Source organism: Cupressus sempervirens, chromosome 5 (assembly GCF_028749045.1).
Source record: "Cupressus sempervirens isolate cs-2001-9-10 chromosome 5, ASM2874904v1, whole genome shotgun sequence".
Classification (NCBI taxonomy): domain Eukaryota; kingdom Viridiplantae; phylum Streptophyta; class Pinopsida; order Cupressales; family Cupressaceae; genus Cupressus; species Cupressus sempervirens.
The window spans coordinates 175,107,183-175,124,917 of NC_143122.1; the positions used below are offsets into that span (position 1 = coordinate 175,107,183).

General features: G+C 33.0%; 1 pseudogene; it reads left to right on the forward strand.

Annotated features, from left to right (window-relative positions):
* The first annotated feature begins 1,000 nt into the window (after positions 1-1,000).
* Positions 1,001-16,049, forward strand: LOC149554979 (mitogen-activated protein kinase 10-like; annotated as a pseudogene).
* Positions 16,050-17,735: the final 1,686 nt, after the last annotated feature.

Sequence of the window (17,735 nt, forward strand, 5' to 3'; positions counted from 1 at the left end):
TTGCACTCCTCTTCAGCTTTAGTTGGTCTTCTAGACTAAACATGAATAAATGAACAAGATAGTCCAAGGTTGTTTGATCCAATGGGAGCCTCATGGAGTAGCGACATAGCTACACGATCAGTCTCCAAGTGGGAGATTACTATTTAGTGTGGAGTCTAATTAGTCCCCAAGTGAGAGATTATTAGATTGTGGTGATTGATTAGAAAAGTATTGTACATACTTCATAAATTCTTTGGGGCTCAGGGTATTGGCCTAGAAAAATTTGTGGGCTCTATTTTATCTTGATTTTGGTCTAACATGTAATTATTAATTGTAACCCTAAACTGGTAAAAATACTTGTATAAAAAGGGTTAGGGTTAGGTATTGTTTCATAAGGTGATGCAAAAATTGGTTCTTGTGGCGGTATGGAGCTGTAAGGGATTACGGATTGTAATCAAGTTATAATCACTAGATTGTAAAATATTGGACTTGCTATTTGGTGGACATAGCCTAGGGTTTGGGTGAACCATGTTAGATCTTGGTGTCTTGTGTTCTTTTTTGTGTGGTCCATTATTTTTTGATATTGGTTATATTTGCATGTAATTGTTATTTCTATCCATGGTTTAATCCTAACAAAATATTCATATAATCATTAGTTGCTACCATGTGCCTAACAATGTGCTATAGAATATGAAATCACCCAATCGCAGCTTCATTGCACTGGAAGAAGAGAGTTGCATCCCCTCATCTCCAGACCTTTCATTTGGCTCTATAATCACATTGATCTGAGGAACTAGATTTTGTCTCCACCCATCTCTAGTAACTCTCAATTATATTTCTCCAAACATCTGGAAAAGCAACATGCTTCAATATTGGAGTCAACTATAACAAAAGGATATATGTAATCTCAATATGTCCAAATATTTTGAATAATCTGGCATGCAAGAAGAAGATACCCTTGGAGTGATTCTCTACATAGTTGCTACCACTACTCGAAGCCTTTTGTCCCATCACTGAAACAATGGGTAATTTGAGGGGATTTTCATGACCTAATCTATTCAAAATGAAATCCATTCTATGGTTTCCATTAATAATCCAAAGGGAAATAGTTTTATGGCCTCTTGAAATAGGCTCTAACCTTTTATATTTTCATGAAATATATGTGTATTTGAAGAATTCAATGCTTAATTAAGTTTTAATTTCTTGGTGATTATTTTTGGCACACTAGAGAGTGTACTAAATTGTAAACCTTCATGATTTTGTAAAGACATTTTCAAAAAAAAATAATGGAGCTCAAGAATAGAGTAGTCTACAAGTGAAATACATCCGAACAACCAAATACCTAAAGTTACAAAGACACAAAAAGAACAGTGCTATAATCTTCTCTACCAAACCCTAACACCTTTCCCATTTAGGGTTTTAAGCACTCACTATAATTCAAAATGATTAACAAACAAATGGAAATCTAGAAATACAAATTGCATAATTTGTGAACCAAGATTATAGTTGATATCATGGGTGCATTCTTTCTTACAATCAATTTACCCCAAGGCCCTGCAATCAAGATAATTGGATGCTCCGTGGCCACTCAATATGTCTACATCAGTCAAGCATAGAAGCTCGTCAACAACCACCAAAGCTTTTCCCTATGTGACAGTATTCCATGACAACAGAAGCCATATCAGGTTGGTGGAAAACATGCTCCATAGGTGAAGCAACATGGTGGCCACTACAAGAGACTTGGGGTCTTCTCCATCAGCAAGAAATATGTGCTCATTGTGTAACATGCTACTCTCTGAGAAGGGACAGTGAGGATGTCCATCATCATCTTACACAGCTCTAGAGCATTCACAACCATAAATGTAAAAAATTAGTTGCAATTAACTTTTCCAAGCTTTTTAGTGCTCTAAATATACTTTTCCAAACCTTTCATTGTTTAATCATATAATGCCAAGCATACACAAAAAAATAGTACACAAAGGAAAACTATAAAGAAAATGTGTAGGATCACTATCAGTTTTCTCTCTTGCTTTCTTGCTTTTCTAATTTTGTAACTAGACAACACTCAAAATTATTTTTCTCATTTTGTAATTAGACAACACTCAGAATTGAACTGAAATAGAGGTTTTACAGTATCCTTACAAGTTATTTTGCCAAACCAAAATCAGTATGGCTATTGCCATACTCTAGCATAAGACATAGAGGAAAATGACATACTTTTGTGCTTTTTAAGATGAAAATAATGATTTGATAAAGTATGATAGTGTAAGAAACAAATTTGTGACCAAACCCCAAGATTAAAATAAACATTGATTATAACTCATAGTGGTTACACAATATACAAAGATAAGATACCAATAAAAACATATGAAATAAAGATTTGTAAATTCAACTCAACTAAGAAATTACTATATGAATGGAAACAAGTAAGGAATTATAATGTGACAGCCAAGACAAGCTAACAACTTTTCAAATACAGCAATTACTCTGGTATGTAATTCATTGTCTTTCTATCAACATGTGTTAGACTATTCTGAAAATTCATAGAAAATTTATAATAATCTAGGATCAGTGGTGAGCTAGTTCAAAAAGAAAATAGGAACCAGACAAGAGTCAGATCTACACTAAGTTATAAAGGAAAATAATGACTTGACCCCTGAATAGTATCAATTTATTTTTCTGTACTAGCTTCTTTGAGATTTACAGCACATAGATGCAACAAATTTTTACCATTAGGATTTAAAAACAAAGAATGTTTTAGTTAATGTTGTTTGTAAGCTTAAAAAAATTTACCATCAAGATTTAAAAACAAAGAATGTTTTAGTTAATGTTGTTTGTAATATTAAAAAATTTTACCATCAGGATATAAAAACAAAGAATATTTTAGTTAATGTTATTTGTAAGCTTAAAAAATATTGCATTGGCTTAGCAAGAGTTTCTTTCAATGACATTACTACTATAATCTTTTGGACGTATTATGCTGCTGCATGATAGTATACAAGTCTAGAGCTATATGGATATTTTTTCACTTAAGGGGTACCTATGGCTCATATCCTCTAACATTTGATAGGTGATGAGGAGCATGACTTGACTGGAGAAGGTTGCATAACTATTTCCAAAACTAGTATACCCTTGCCATTGATATCTAGCGAATTGATTGTATATTACTAAAGGTTTGACTGGGAAACCATTGTTCCCTAGTAAAAATGTAGTCCATCAACCTAATCTGATGACTGACTTGTTTTGAACCCTATTAATGGAAGTCCTCTTGAGGGTTTTATAACGCCCCACCAAGGAATCCAAAAGAATTAACCTAAAGTTTTACTAAGTTTGCTAAACATTTTTTTTTTAAAACATAAAAGATAAACCATTCACATCAAACACATAGTAGCAAAAGCAATAACATGTAATCATCAACAAACATACATAACAAGTTACATTCCTTAAGGATCCTAAGATGTTGAGTCACATTTAAATTTAATTTATTCTAAGTCTATCAACTACCATATCCACAACAAAAAATAATGAAAAGTCCAATGTCCATTTAATATACATTTGCTCTGAATGCCTCTTGGCAAATTAATTCGGAATGCACATTCATCCACTCGACATGTCACAAGGTATGAATGGCTTAAAAGAATATACATATGTAACAATAGAAATACATCATCCTCTTCGGATCCATGACACACGAGCAATAAAATGAATGAAATCATCCACCATACATGATACATCCATACATCAATAATGATAAAACATCCATCACAAAATCTAACCATCCATCACAATGATCCATGAAAAGAATGAAGGTAAATGCCAACCAAGAAAGCTCCAGCCATGGTTACCACGAACAAATCTCAATGATAAGAGTTAAAAGTACTACCACCCAACCGTGTGGAACCTAAATGGCCCACTCCCACCCCACTGAGGAGATAGTCTCAAGTCACAAACAAGATATCAAAACACAAAACACAAGTACTCTGTAAGTCTGGGAAATCCTAAAAGTACACTAACTCAAAGGTTCCAACATAGATAGACATCTAGACACAGAGGCACACAAGACACATAGGAAACCTACTATGCAATTGGGAAAGTGCCATCGCAAAAGTCACATAGTAGAGTTAAATAGTAAGGTAAAGTTTTCATTCAAATGTAAGATTTACCATTTAACCCTTACACATTATCCCATTCTTATATTTGAATAAAATGTACAATTACCCCTATTCTAATTTTAAGTCAATTATTAAAAAATAGTTCAAGGATAAATATTTAGTTAATAACTGTTGATCTTCCAATAAAATAATTTTCAGTTTTATTAGAGTCAATATCATTATTATTAAAATAAATCAAAATTAAATACTTTCATTTATTAATTAAACTTAATTAAATTCCATTTAATTAGATTAACTAATAATTATATATAATAATCATCTTAATCTTTTATTAATTTATTTATTAAAATAATAAATCTTAATAAAATTTACTAATAAAAATATTAAATAAATTTTAATTTAAAATCTTAATATTAATAATTTTTAATAAACAATTATTTAAAAACTAAATCATATTAAAAAATTATATATTAAAAAAAAATTAAAATGATTTATACAAAAATCGTGCCTTAAAAAGGTCGTCGAAATTAATCTTGCGACAGCCGGTACCTCTGCTGTCGCAGTAAGTAGTACAACTGCTATTGCGCATAGCAGGGTACCTGTTGTCATAGCACTTTTAAAGCTGATACTAGGTATGGGGGGGTGTGGGGTTTCCCACACCTCCCATTAATATATCAATATTATATATTTTTTTTTTACAATTTCCTATGTAAATATATTTTTTAAAATTATTTTGTTTAATAGATTTTATAAATATAAATTTTATGAAAACAAATACCTTCCTTAATTAAATTGTATTATTATTATTATTTTTAATTATTTCCTTCTTTATTTCGATAGGAAAATATTGTCAACTATCCAAACTTCTAATTTAGAATTTCAATCTTAGATTCAACCCTTCCCATTTAAATCCTATGTATATAGAAGTTAATTGACAAGCATCTGATAAATTCCAAAATTGAAATGTTTAAACATTCATCATAGAGAATTCAGGTCTACAATCCACAAACATGAAGAAGATAGGAAATGCGAAAATTGCATAAATAATCAGCGATCAAAATACAAGACCCTACCTGATCCCGATGCTAATACAAAATCCTCAAAAAACTATGAGAGAATTTTCTCCCCTTCAATAACTTTCCTCTGAAAAACTTTCTTAGAATTCTCCTTCTGAAATTCGCTGCCAAAAGATGTCTCCCAAAATTCCTGTCTCCAAAAATTCTTTCACAAATTTGTTGTCCCTCAAAAATGAACCCCAAAGTTGTGATAAGGAGTTTTCTCCACAAATTGGTGCACTAATTGTGCATTCACCCAAGAGGACTCCTTGCTCACTAGTCTCAAACTCAAAATTAACTTTTATTAATCTTTTCTTTATCTTTTAATGCACGTTAACCAGATTATTAAATAACTTTACTTAATTTTCCACTTGACTTTTTGTTAGTCTCAGAATGGTTTTGACATTTGAGTGCCAACACAATTAATCACTTTTTACATTGGAGCCGAGCACACTATGTATTTTGAGTCAGGAAATCCAACAGGTGTCGAGTGATCTTCAAGTGTTGAGCAGACTTCAGGTGCCGAGTGAAGATTAGGTGTTGAGTAAAGAACAAGTGTCGAGCGACTTCAGGTGCCAAGCATGATACAGGAGCCGAGTGATATTTAAGTGCCTAGTAAGCTAGTTTATTATATGCGTCGAGCAATAGGAATCAATAAGTGCCAAGTAACACAAAGTGCACATATAAGTCTGTAACTTTACTAATTAAGATGTAAATGATTTTTATGGCTAACATATGACGAATCTCGAAAGATTAAAATGATAAGATTGAATGTTTTATTTTTCCTATGCAATCTACATGTAGCCAATAAGAAAAATGGAGAAGGCATGCAACCAATAAGAAAAGTGCAAGGAATAAGCAAGAAACAGAGATTCAATGTGGATCGTAGATCCATATCTAGCCCTAAGTCTTTGAATGTCTTTATAAGGAAGACAAAATTTCATTGTATAATGATGAAAAAGAGTGTATGAAGAAGATATACTGGAGTTCAGAATGAAGAATAAAAAGACTTAGAGGAACAAAGCAGTAGTGAAATATTTAGTTGATAAAGAATAAAGCAAGGGATACAATCAAGAATCAGATCTCAAAGGATCAAGATAAGAGTAAGTAGATCAAGTGCCTATATTTAGCAATCAAAGGATTATAAGCTATCAGGTTTATTATGTCTAATACTCTCTAGCAATTGTATTAGAAAGTAAATCCTATGTTGATATTTTAGCTTAACAGCTATTTTGTAGATCCTTTATATAGGTGATTAAATCCTTTAACAAGGTAACACTTCATGTGAAGTGTTTGTAAATCCTTTAACCAGGTTACTATTAACATAGTGTAAAGCCTTTAATAGGCCAGGCCTTTAACACGGCAGACCATCAGAAGTGGTCAAACATCATTGCTGCAGTAATTTTTTGGGTATCATCCCCACCCTAGTTTTTACCTTCTTATTCCTGGAAGGTTTCTGGGTTACAAAAATCTCACATGTTATGTGGTGATGCATGTTTCTTTGTCATGATTTTTTGATATGTTTATATGCATGCAATCAATTTTTAGTTAAATCTTATTAATGATAAAAAGTACAATACTTCTGATTCACCCCCCCCCCCCTCAAAAGCATTATTCCTATTTGAATATTCCAACAATTGGTATCAGAGAATTGGTCCTCTCAAGAAGAAGCCTAATAGCTTGGAGGAAAAGATCTAAAGATGGAATTTTTCAAACTTGGAAAGATCATTGAGAACCAGGCGATAGATGTACATCTTGCTCTACACAAGGTTGAAGAAGCTAGAGTGGAATTAAGAAAATCCTTGAAAAGAAGGAAAAAGATAGCCATAGCTGAAAATCACATAAACTATAGGGAGATTGATACCACACAAGTATTTTCAAATGGAGACACTAAAGAGTTTGATGCAACAATAGCAGAACTGATGGAGAAAAACAAAGTTCAAGCAGAAGAGATAAGATCTCTCAAGATGGAACATGAATCACAAGCCATAATGTTATGTGAAATCACTGAACAAAAGAAAAGAGCATTTGAGGATAGAGTCATGATGGAAGATGACAAAAGGAATCTTGCAAATAGATTTGAAGAGAAATGTATCAAATTGACAAAGATCTCAAACATGTAGATGGATACACTTGCCCAAATGATGAACCTTCATCATAAACTCAATATGAAAGATATTGAGATCTCTACTTTGAAGATGGAGAATGAACAACTGCATAATGAATTGAACAGAGAAAAAGAGATAGCAAAAAAACTCAACAAGTCAAGTGAAGCCATCAAGTATTTTGAACAATTGATGAAATTCCCAAGAATAGCCCATGATACATCAGGATTGGATACAACAGCACTGAAGTTGGTGAATCATCAAAAAGTGATGAGCAAAGAAGTGATAAAGGTAAGGATTCTAAACCCACTTGTCATTATTTTAACAAAAAGGGGTATACTGCTAATGTTTGTAGGAGTAGAAGAATCAATCATCATAACACACCCAAAAGCAAGGTTTACAATCACAAGTGCAATATGCAAGGACATATGACTCAAGATTGTAGATCTAAAGTCAGAAAGACACAAAGATTTGATGGACATTGTCATAATTGCAAAAAGTATGGACATAGAGCATTTGAAGGCAGATCAAAGCCTATGTGGACACCAAACCAACATGTAAGAAGGGACAACTATGAACACCATTACAATTGGGAATATAACACCAGGTATAGCTATCATTATTGTTAGGAATATGGACATATACCCTAGAATTTCATAAGAACACATTTCAAAGAGAACTATAAAAGATGGTTGAACCAAACCACATGTTTCAGTTGCTTGAAAATTGGACATGTCAACAGGAATTATCCAACAAAAGACAAGGCACCCAAGACTGAAGTAAATAAGGGCAAAAAAAAGATTGACATGGAACACAGCAGAATGGACATGAAGAAAACATGGCAGAAAAAGAATGAATCAAGTTCATCCAATGAAAGGGTCACTTCACCCATAAGGTCAAGTGATCATTTCTCTTTCAATTAATCACAAAATGAGCCTACAGGGCTAATACATATAAGGAAGTATCATACATCAGCCCTAAACTATGAAGAAGCATTGCAAAGTATAAATATGCATGAGATAAGATGCTAGGACTAAACTTGAATAATGATGCCAAGCTGTCTTTGGATGTCGAGTTACTAACAGTGACCGAGTTGATAGTTGATGCCGAGTTAAATAAACTCCAATGGAAGCTGAGTAAAGTAGGAATGCAATACAAGCCAAGTAAGGTTAAAATCCTTCAGAAGCTGAGTGGGCAGTTGAGCATTTAATGCGATAAACATAGGGTATATTATCACAATTTCAATCATTTTTCCTCATCGCAATCAAGAAGCAAAGAAGAGAAAGAGAGCGGAGTGACTTCATAGTAGAGAATCTAGCATTCCAAGAAAATTCCAACCTCTTACAACACATTTTTATCAATCTTGAGGTATTTTCATTTGTGCCAAGCTACGCAATTTCATATTTCTGTGTAAAAGGAAACCTAATTTGCATAAATGGCTTTGAGCTCTAAGAAAACCCATGAAAAAGAGTCATTTGAAGTCTAGCTAGTATCTAATGTGGTTAAGCAGCCTAATTTTTTTCCCATTCCTAAAGTTGCATACAAAAATGACCCAGTCGTAGCCCTTTCTCAAATACCCCCAAAAGTTATAATGGTTCAGGATGTAAGAAGATGTTATAATTGTAAGATAGGAGTCATAGGAGACATGGAAATAAGGGAAGCCTATGAGAAGTTGTGTGTAGATGGAGTTTTGAAAGATGAATACAAAATTGTTGAAAGGAAAGGTTTGACATGAGTTTTGAGCTTTCCTACTGTATTCAAAACAAAATGGATCAAACTTGTGTTAAGCAGAATTCATGATGGAAGTCTGTGGCTAGAAGATGTTCCTACCAAGATCATGAAAAGAATCATTCACGGGGTAACTGGATATCCTACCCTAGATCAGCCCAAGACCTTGAGAAGTGAATCAAAGGAGGTTATTGAGAAACACACAGGTGCCCAGTGGAATAAAAGAGGAATGAAAATTTACACCATTCAAGATCCTCTAGTTGAGTTTGTTGTTAGAGTTATTGCACATAAATTTTATCAATCTAGTAGACTCAACAGTGTGCCATGTATTGCAGTAGATGTAGGTTACAAATTGGTGAAAAAGGATCATACTTATTATCTTGCAGAACTGCAATTACAACAGATTAATGAAAACCTTGCTACTATAAGAAGGAAAAAGGGTGCCCAGTGCAAATTTGGACCAATTTTTTTATGTGTATTCTTCTATGTTATGAATGAATTTCCCTCTTTTGGAAAAGCTACATGGAGAAATGATAAAACTATCATATCCCAAATCAATGAATATATAGAATAAATGGGAGACAATTTTGATACACTGATGACAAGTTATTTTGAAGATTTGAAGAAATCCATGAAGCAACGAGTAAGAATACCAGTTTCTTTAGTAGAAAAACATATTAGTGATATATGCTTCTTAGTTGATATTTATTTTACCTATATCCAAGCAGTAATTTCGAGGGTGAGATGGCTAGGGCCATTTGGTTATGAGATCAACATAGATGAAGCATCTGCAGCAATAACTGCATTATTGGTAGAAGAGATAGATAAGAGTGCCCCACACTTTGGCACTTATGATGTGGTAAGGTCAAAGGTAAAAATGGAGTTAAAGATTGCCTCTACAATAAAGAAGAAAGACAAATTGATGAAGAAAATTAAGAAGAAATTTGGTGAAGGAATTGAAGTTGAAGTAGAAGAAGATGAGGAGGATGAACAAGAACAAGGCCAAACAGAATTTAACTCAAGGCCTAGGTGAAGACAAGGAGGAAGGTGCTAAGGAAAAAGAAGCCAAGGAAGCACCAACCCAAGCTGAGCCAAAGAAAAGAAAGGCAACAGTACAGCCTCCAGCCTAGCCTAAAACAAAGAACGATGCAAAGCCAACACAAGACAAGCCTCAAATACCAGTCACAAGGGCTACCACAAGGGCATCTTCACAGAAAGCCAAAGAACAAATCAAAGAGAAGAAGAAGGCTATTGAACAGACTTATGAAGAGCCAAGAAAAAGAAGAAAATATGTAGCTCAACTAGATTCTATTGAGGAGGAAAGAACAAAGTCAGAAGACATCAGCCAATTCAGAGTGGTAAGTCATCATCCAAAATCAGCCTTAGATAAAATCTGAAAAAATATTAAGAATGCAGATTTTACTGATTTAAAAAGTATTGACTTCAACATGCTCAGTAAAGAAGAGCAAAACAAAATATAGGAATCAGTATATGCCATGATGACTGAATTCAAGACTACACCTCTAGAGCTAGACAATACTATGCCTAGAGAATTATATGAGATAATTGAAAATAAATGGCATCATTGTTTGAAAATTGAAAAGGAGATAAGAGAATATACCCTATCATAGGTTATACCTGACCTAACAAAAGGTCAAATAACTAAGGCTAATAAGAAATATAGTGGCAATTTTACACTGAAGCATAGAGCCTTTGATATCTTACAAAACAAGATTGAAAATGTAGTCAGTAAGTCAACAAAAATATGGAAATTGATATATGGTTTGACTACTGTCAAAGATGGAGAAGAAGATCCCCTTGAAGGACAAAACATAGAACATGAAGAGCCTAGTGAGAAAGAGGAGGAAGAAGTAAAGAATACAAAAAAAGAAGAAGAAAAGAAAATGGGAGAAGAAAGGAAAGATGAAGAGGAGAAAGAAATAGAGACGCCAAAGCAAGATGAAATGGCAACAGCTGAGAAAGAGTAGCAATAAGACCAGAATTTGCAACACACACAACTACCACCTTCTAGCCCTCCTCATGTACCCATCACACCTGTAGAAACTACAACTATATAGGATGTTCCTGACACTTTTTCTCATAACATCAATCCATTAATTGCAGAGGATCTCAAAATAATCCTTGACCAATTCATAGAACAAGCAAAATTATGTACAGATCCAGTATTGATCAATGTGGATGAATTAAAAAAATTAGTTGAAAACATAGTACGAGACAAGGTGAAACCACAAGAACCACCTTCCATTATCTCTACAGCTACTAGTGGTCAACCTCAAATGCAAACAGTTGTTTCATCAAGAATAGTTGACACCACAATACAGAAGCCAAGTGAAGCAAGAGGCAAAGAAATAGAACAAATAGGATAGACTGTTACTTCTAATCCTACAACACAAACACAAAGTGTACTTACTAAAATTACTATAATTGATCAAGGTAGTAGACAACAGGAGGAGAAAACAAAGGAAATCCCTAAAGAGCAAGAGGCAATACAGACATTGATAAATTTTCCTACCTCTGGAACTCCTTCACAACAGCCAAGTAATGATGCAGTGCCACTACAAATATCTACACCAAGATCAAGTTCTAAAAAAGTTGCAAAGGTACTTCATTATGGAGACCCTGAATTAGATGAGGAGATAGTCTTACCAAGTTATGACTCAAAAACAATAAGCATTGAAAAAATAAATGAGGTGCAGGAAGCATTGAATAGAAGAAAGAGGAAAGAGATACTCAGAAAGGAGTATAAACAAAAGAAAACATTACATGAGATTAAAGACATCTTTATGGATGCTTTTAGTTTGTAGTCACCAGATGAGTCAAATCATATCATTGAGAAATTATTAGAAATTGTTGACCAAGTGACAAATGAAGACCAAGAAACAAATGTAAAACTTATGGAATGGTCTGAAAGGAAATTTCAACGGAAAGTAAATGAGAAAATATCCAATGAAATTGCACTTTCCTAGGTTGAATTGGAAAAAATGCTTGACAAAGTGAAAAAGGTACTTGAGAATATATTCTCATTGTACAACAAGCTATGTAACTTTTCATACTTCACATAGGAAACAAGCCAAAAAATAATGAGTCTAGAGAGAAATCTAAAGATTTCAAGCATGCAACTACCCCAAGGCCCAACTCAAAGTGAGAAGCACTTTAATCAAATGCTTCACACTTAGAAAGAAGTAGTTGTGTTAATAGTAGAAGAGGCAACCATCAAGGAAAAACTGATATAGCTCCAATCCTCCATTTACCCCACATTTGGAAGTACTCCATAAAGAACAGGTTCATGCTGAAACTGTTCTCAAGAAAGATCCTAATCTTTCCACTTTAGATGGACTTGTACACCTTGTTGCAGAGACTGCCATCTAGCACAAGTCATTGGATATTGCTTTGCATAATTGGGATGTAGCTCTCAGGATGATTATGGAGGTAAATAGCACATTTTTGGCGAAATATGGACTTAACCCTTAAGAACCCTTTGACATAAGTGTCAAAAAGGGGGAGATATTATAGATGAATAGGGGAGACAAGTTAACAGGGGAAGACAAGATAACAGAGGAGCATCAGAGCATCACAAAATTTTGGTTACCAAGATAGCATAGATAATGGCACAATCAACTCAGGGGGAGTTACAATAATTTTGAGGTATATATATTGTAAATTACAAAATTTTGATCAAGTTTTACCTCTATATATACCAAGAAAATTAGTGAATGTACTCATAAGGATAGATAAATAAAGCTTAGTTAAGTGTTTTTCTCACTCATGTCAAAGGAGGAGATTTTTAGTCTCAGAATGGTTTTGACATTTGAGTGCCAACACACTTAATCACTTTTTACATTGGAGTCGAGCACACTATGTATGCTGAGTCAGGAAATCCAACAAGTGCTAAGTGATCTTCAGGTGCCAAGTAGACTTTACGTGCCAAGTGAAGATCAAGTGTTGAGTAAAGAACAAGTGTCGAGTGACTTTAGGTGTTGAGCATGATACAAGAGCCAAGTGATATTAATTTCCAAGTAAGCTAGTTTATTATATGTGCTGAGCAACAGGAATCAATAAGTGCCGAGTAATACAGAGTGCACATATAATTCTATAACTTTACTAATTAAGATGTAAACTATTTTTATGGCTGACATATGACGAATCTTCAAAGATTAAAATGATAAGATTGAATGTTTTATTTTTCCTATGCAATCTACATGCAGCCAATAAGAAAAATGGAGAAGGCATGCAACCAATAAGAAAAGTGCAAGGAATAAGCAAGAAACAGAGATTCAATGTGGATCATAGATCCATATCTAGCCCTAAGTATTTGAATCTCTTTATAAGGAAGACAAAATATCATTGCATAATGATGAAATAGAGTGTATGAAGAAGATATACTAGAGTTCAGATTGAAGAGTAAAAAGACTTAGAGGAATAGAGCAACAGTGAAATATTTAGTTGATAAAGAACAAAGCAAGGGATACAATCAAGAATAAGATCTCAAAGGATCAAGAAAAGAGTAAGCAGATCAAGTGCTTGTATTTAACAATCAAAGGATTGTAAGCTATCAGGTTTATTATGTCTAATACTCTCTAGCAATTGTATTAGAAAGGAAATCCTATGTTGATAGGTTAGCTTAGCAGCTATTTTGTAGATCCTTTATACAGGTGATCAAATCCTTTAACAGGGTAACACTTCATGTAAAGTGTTTGTAAATGCTCTAACCAAGTCACTATTAACACAGTGTAAAGCCTTTAACAGGGCAGGCCTTTAATAGGGAAAACCATCAGAAGTGGTCAAACATCATTGCTACATTAATTCTATGGGTATCATCCCCACCCCAATTTTTACCTTCTTATTCCTGGAGGGTTTCTGGGTTACCAAAATCTCAAGTGTTATGCGGTGATGCATATTTCTTTTTCATGATTGTTTGATATGTTTATATGCATGCAATCTATTTTTAGTTAAATTATTTTTATGATAAAAAGTACAATACTTCTAATTCACCCCCCCCCCCCCCCCTCTTAGAAGCATTATTCCTATTTGAATATTACAACACTTCTATTTTTAATTTTTATTACTTTTAATCTCATGTGCACTTAATGAAATTAAAATAGCATTATTATTTTCACTTATTTTATCTTTTTAATTAATTTTTTTTATTGTCAACTCATGCTTGCGTCATGCGATCTAGAATCTTTTAATAGTTTAATATCTTTTTACTTTTAATTTTATTTTAGAAAACTTAATTGATAAAATATTTAATTAACTTAAATAACAATAATATTTAGCAATTATTTAAAAATGAACTCTAAATATATATTATTATTAAATTAAATAAATATTATCACTTTCTAAATTTATCCTTAAACTTTTATCTCCAAATTTAATTCTTTTATTTAATTAATTTCTCACTTAATTAATTATAATTAAATATTAAAGATATCATATTAATTCTCCATTAAATTAAATCATTAATTTAATCTTTTTTAATTAGACTTAATTAATAGAAAATACACCAAGGCCTCATAAAGCAACATATGAAAACCCATCATAGAAGAACACATACAAAATCAAACGAAAAGGGTTATAATCATGAATTAACATCATTCAACACATTTGGAGGGTACTCAACTCATATACTTGTCCTAATTATCAATTAGGACAAATGGCTAAAGGGTTTAGGATTTGGACTTAAGATTTATCTCCCCTCTCTTACCATTGAGATAATGCAATTGGGTATGTTCATCCTGGCAATTCAGGGAAGTCGATACGTGGTACCTACAACCTACATAAAATCCACGCATGTAGAGACACAATATTCTAAGCTAAACAGACAATGGTAGGAAGTGGTGCATCGCATAGATCCTAACTAGTAGGTGACTACAACTCCCTTCCTTAACCACATCAAAAATGCTATACATAAAGAAAAAAAACACGCACACCATACACATGCAGTATGAGGTAAGTATCCATAAGAAGATGCATGTGATAATAAACCATCTAACTAATCATTATCGATAACTAAAAACACTAAATAATCATCATACATACTAAAAATATAGAGTACCAAGTAATCTCACTATATAATAAACTGAATGTAAAATAATATCTGATAATCTTAAAATAATACTACTAATCATCAAACATAAAACTGGCCTAAAGAGTTTGGCAATGATAATTGAAATACGACTTAGGGGCAGGCACTACAAGTTTGCAATGATAAGGCTAGAAGATACCTCAGTAGCATACAAAAAAAGAAACATGTACCTTCCTCACATAAACTTCCAAATATAGACCCACTGACACTCAAACTTCTATATTTTTTTTATATATCTTTTGACCCAAAGGATCATCCAATAGAAGAAGGGGCTTTGGTTGTTCCTTATATTAAAGGGTTAGCAAAAGTAGAGCGTGAACCTTTTGCTCAATGAATAAGTAAGATAGAGTTTGAGTTTGAGAGTTACAAGTAGATAAAAGAAGATGTGAGGGAGCTTATTTTCTGAGAAGTTATTGAGTATCATTCACTGATGCTAAAAGTGTATCTGAATGGGACAAATAGGATTTACTTTATGTGCCCTAGTGTTATTGATCAATTCAAGAGATAGTCTGCTAACCTTGAAGAACATTATGGAAAAGGTGGATGTGGTTCTTTTAGATAGGTAACATGAATCTCTACCATGATAATCTATTGTCTTCTCAAGTACCACACCTCCCTCTCCAAATAAAATGTGTTCCAATAAGGAATGTCTTATAGAAACTTATGATGAAGCTTCTAGGTATATTAGAGAAATAAAGAAGCAACACCAAGGTTCAAAAATGCACAAAGCCTCCATGGCTTCCATCTAAGAGGATCTTGAAGGGGTTCTATGAAACCAAGGAAAGCCATTGACCTTATATTACCATATGAAAAAGGTAACATTAAAGAAGCATATGATTCTAGAAGGTTAATCAGCAATGCAACTCTTCCCACTTCTCAATATGGTGCTCCCATTCACTCATATCAGAAAACAACCTCAATAATAAAAGTTGAGAAAAAAGAATAAGATAATAGCAGTCACTAAAATATGATGCAAACTAGGGCTTGATATGCTATAATGACTACAACAAGGATAGTAATTGTAGTTCTTATTTTTTCATGTTGTTTATACTAAGTGAAGTTTGCTTCCTAGTATCAAAAAATTGTAACTCATTATGTAGTGTTGATTAACATCATTCTTTAGTGATGCGTGGGATTTTAAACCTAAAGCATCTGAAGAACATACCAAAGGTTACATGTCAATCATATGTTCATATATAGTAATACATTTTGGTGATTACTCAAAATGGTTAACCTTCAATCCCTAAAAGTCCATAAAGGGATGCCAAATTTATCAATTTATTCCATTTGCAACAAGGTAACTAATGAACTCATAATCACTTTTGGACTCTTTAGTAACATATTTTGATAGTATGTTAATATATTAGGATATTCAAGATCTAAATCTCATCCTTTCATTGATAGTTCCTAAGGAATGTTTCATAAGGACCAACACTTAGTGAAGGTTTTGCAAATGAGATTGCAAGCAGAGTGGGTTTAACCATGGAGGGAACTTCGTAGTTAACCACACTCAAGCTAGAGTAGTACTATGACATGTGACTTCCTAAGAAGTCTTTGTGCTTCACCTTTATGAACATCACCTAGATCCAATGAGTGCTAAGTTGGTGAACATCACTTAAGTTGGTAATAGGATATTATTTCCTACTTTAAACCATACATAACAAAGTAAATAAGTAATGTTGAATAGTAACATTAACCATGCACAAAGATAACTCATAACACCATATTTTGTTAACTAGGGAAACCATATTTTTGTTAACTAAGGAAGCCCTAGCCAAGCAAAAACCCTAGTGAGGATGATACCCACTAGATAATATATTGATATATAGGTTTCCTATTACAGGATGGACCCTGTTAGGAGTCAACAAGAAAATTAAGTATAAGGAGTCCCTATTAGGAGACTTTGAATTGTTGTTAGGAGATTCCAACCCTAGTAGCAGTTGTAGTACACTGCTCAAACATGCACTTCTAAGAAGAGCTCACCGCCCAAACAAGTAATCAAACTTATAGAATATAAGTATTGTAACTTCTTCCTCAAATGATTTTTTATCATCAACTCAATCTCAGATCAAAAAATAGCTTTTACAAAACTTTGCATATATTGCTTTCACAAAAGTTTGCATATAATTGCTCAGCATGCAATTCCATGATAGCACTTCCACTTCTTATCACAACATGTCCTTTGCATAAATACATGCCTTTACACAAATTTCTACTAGGTTGGCTAAGACCAAAATAAACTTTTCCAACTTAGAGTAAATATCTAAGATGTTGGCCCTAATTGCACAAATAATTATTGTGTAAACAAAATAATCCTTTCCTTTAATTTTTTCATCTTGTTTCACTATTAAAATACAAATATATTTGTTTTGAATAATCTATATTGAATTCTAAGGTTATATATGTCATCATCAACATGTATATAATCCCCATCTAACTTCACTTGTCATAATATGATGTCAGCAACAAGTTATAAACAATATACTATTGTATACCAAATTCTATACTTAAGACAGTTTTCTGAGTACCAAAAGCTATATATCTATATTTCTAAGGTTTCCTATGAGTATATACATCATGTTTTTCTAGAAATAACAATAGTTACATATCTCTATTAGCCAATTTTCAAAAATCTCCCCCTTTGGCATTG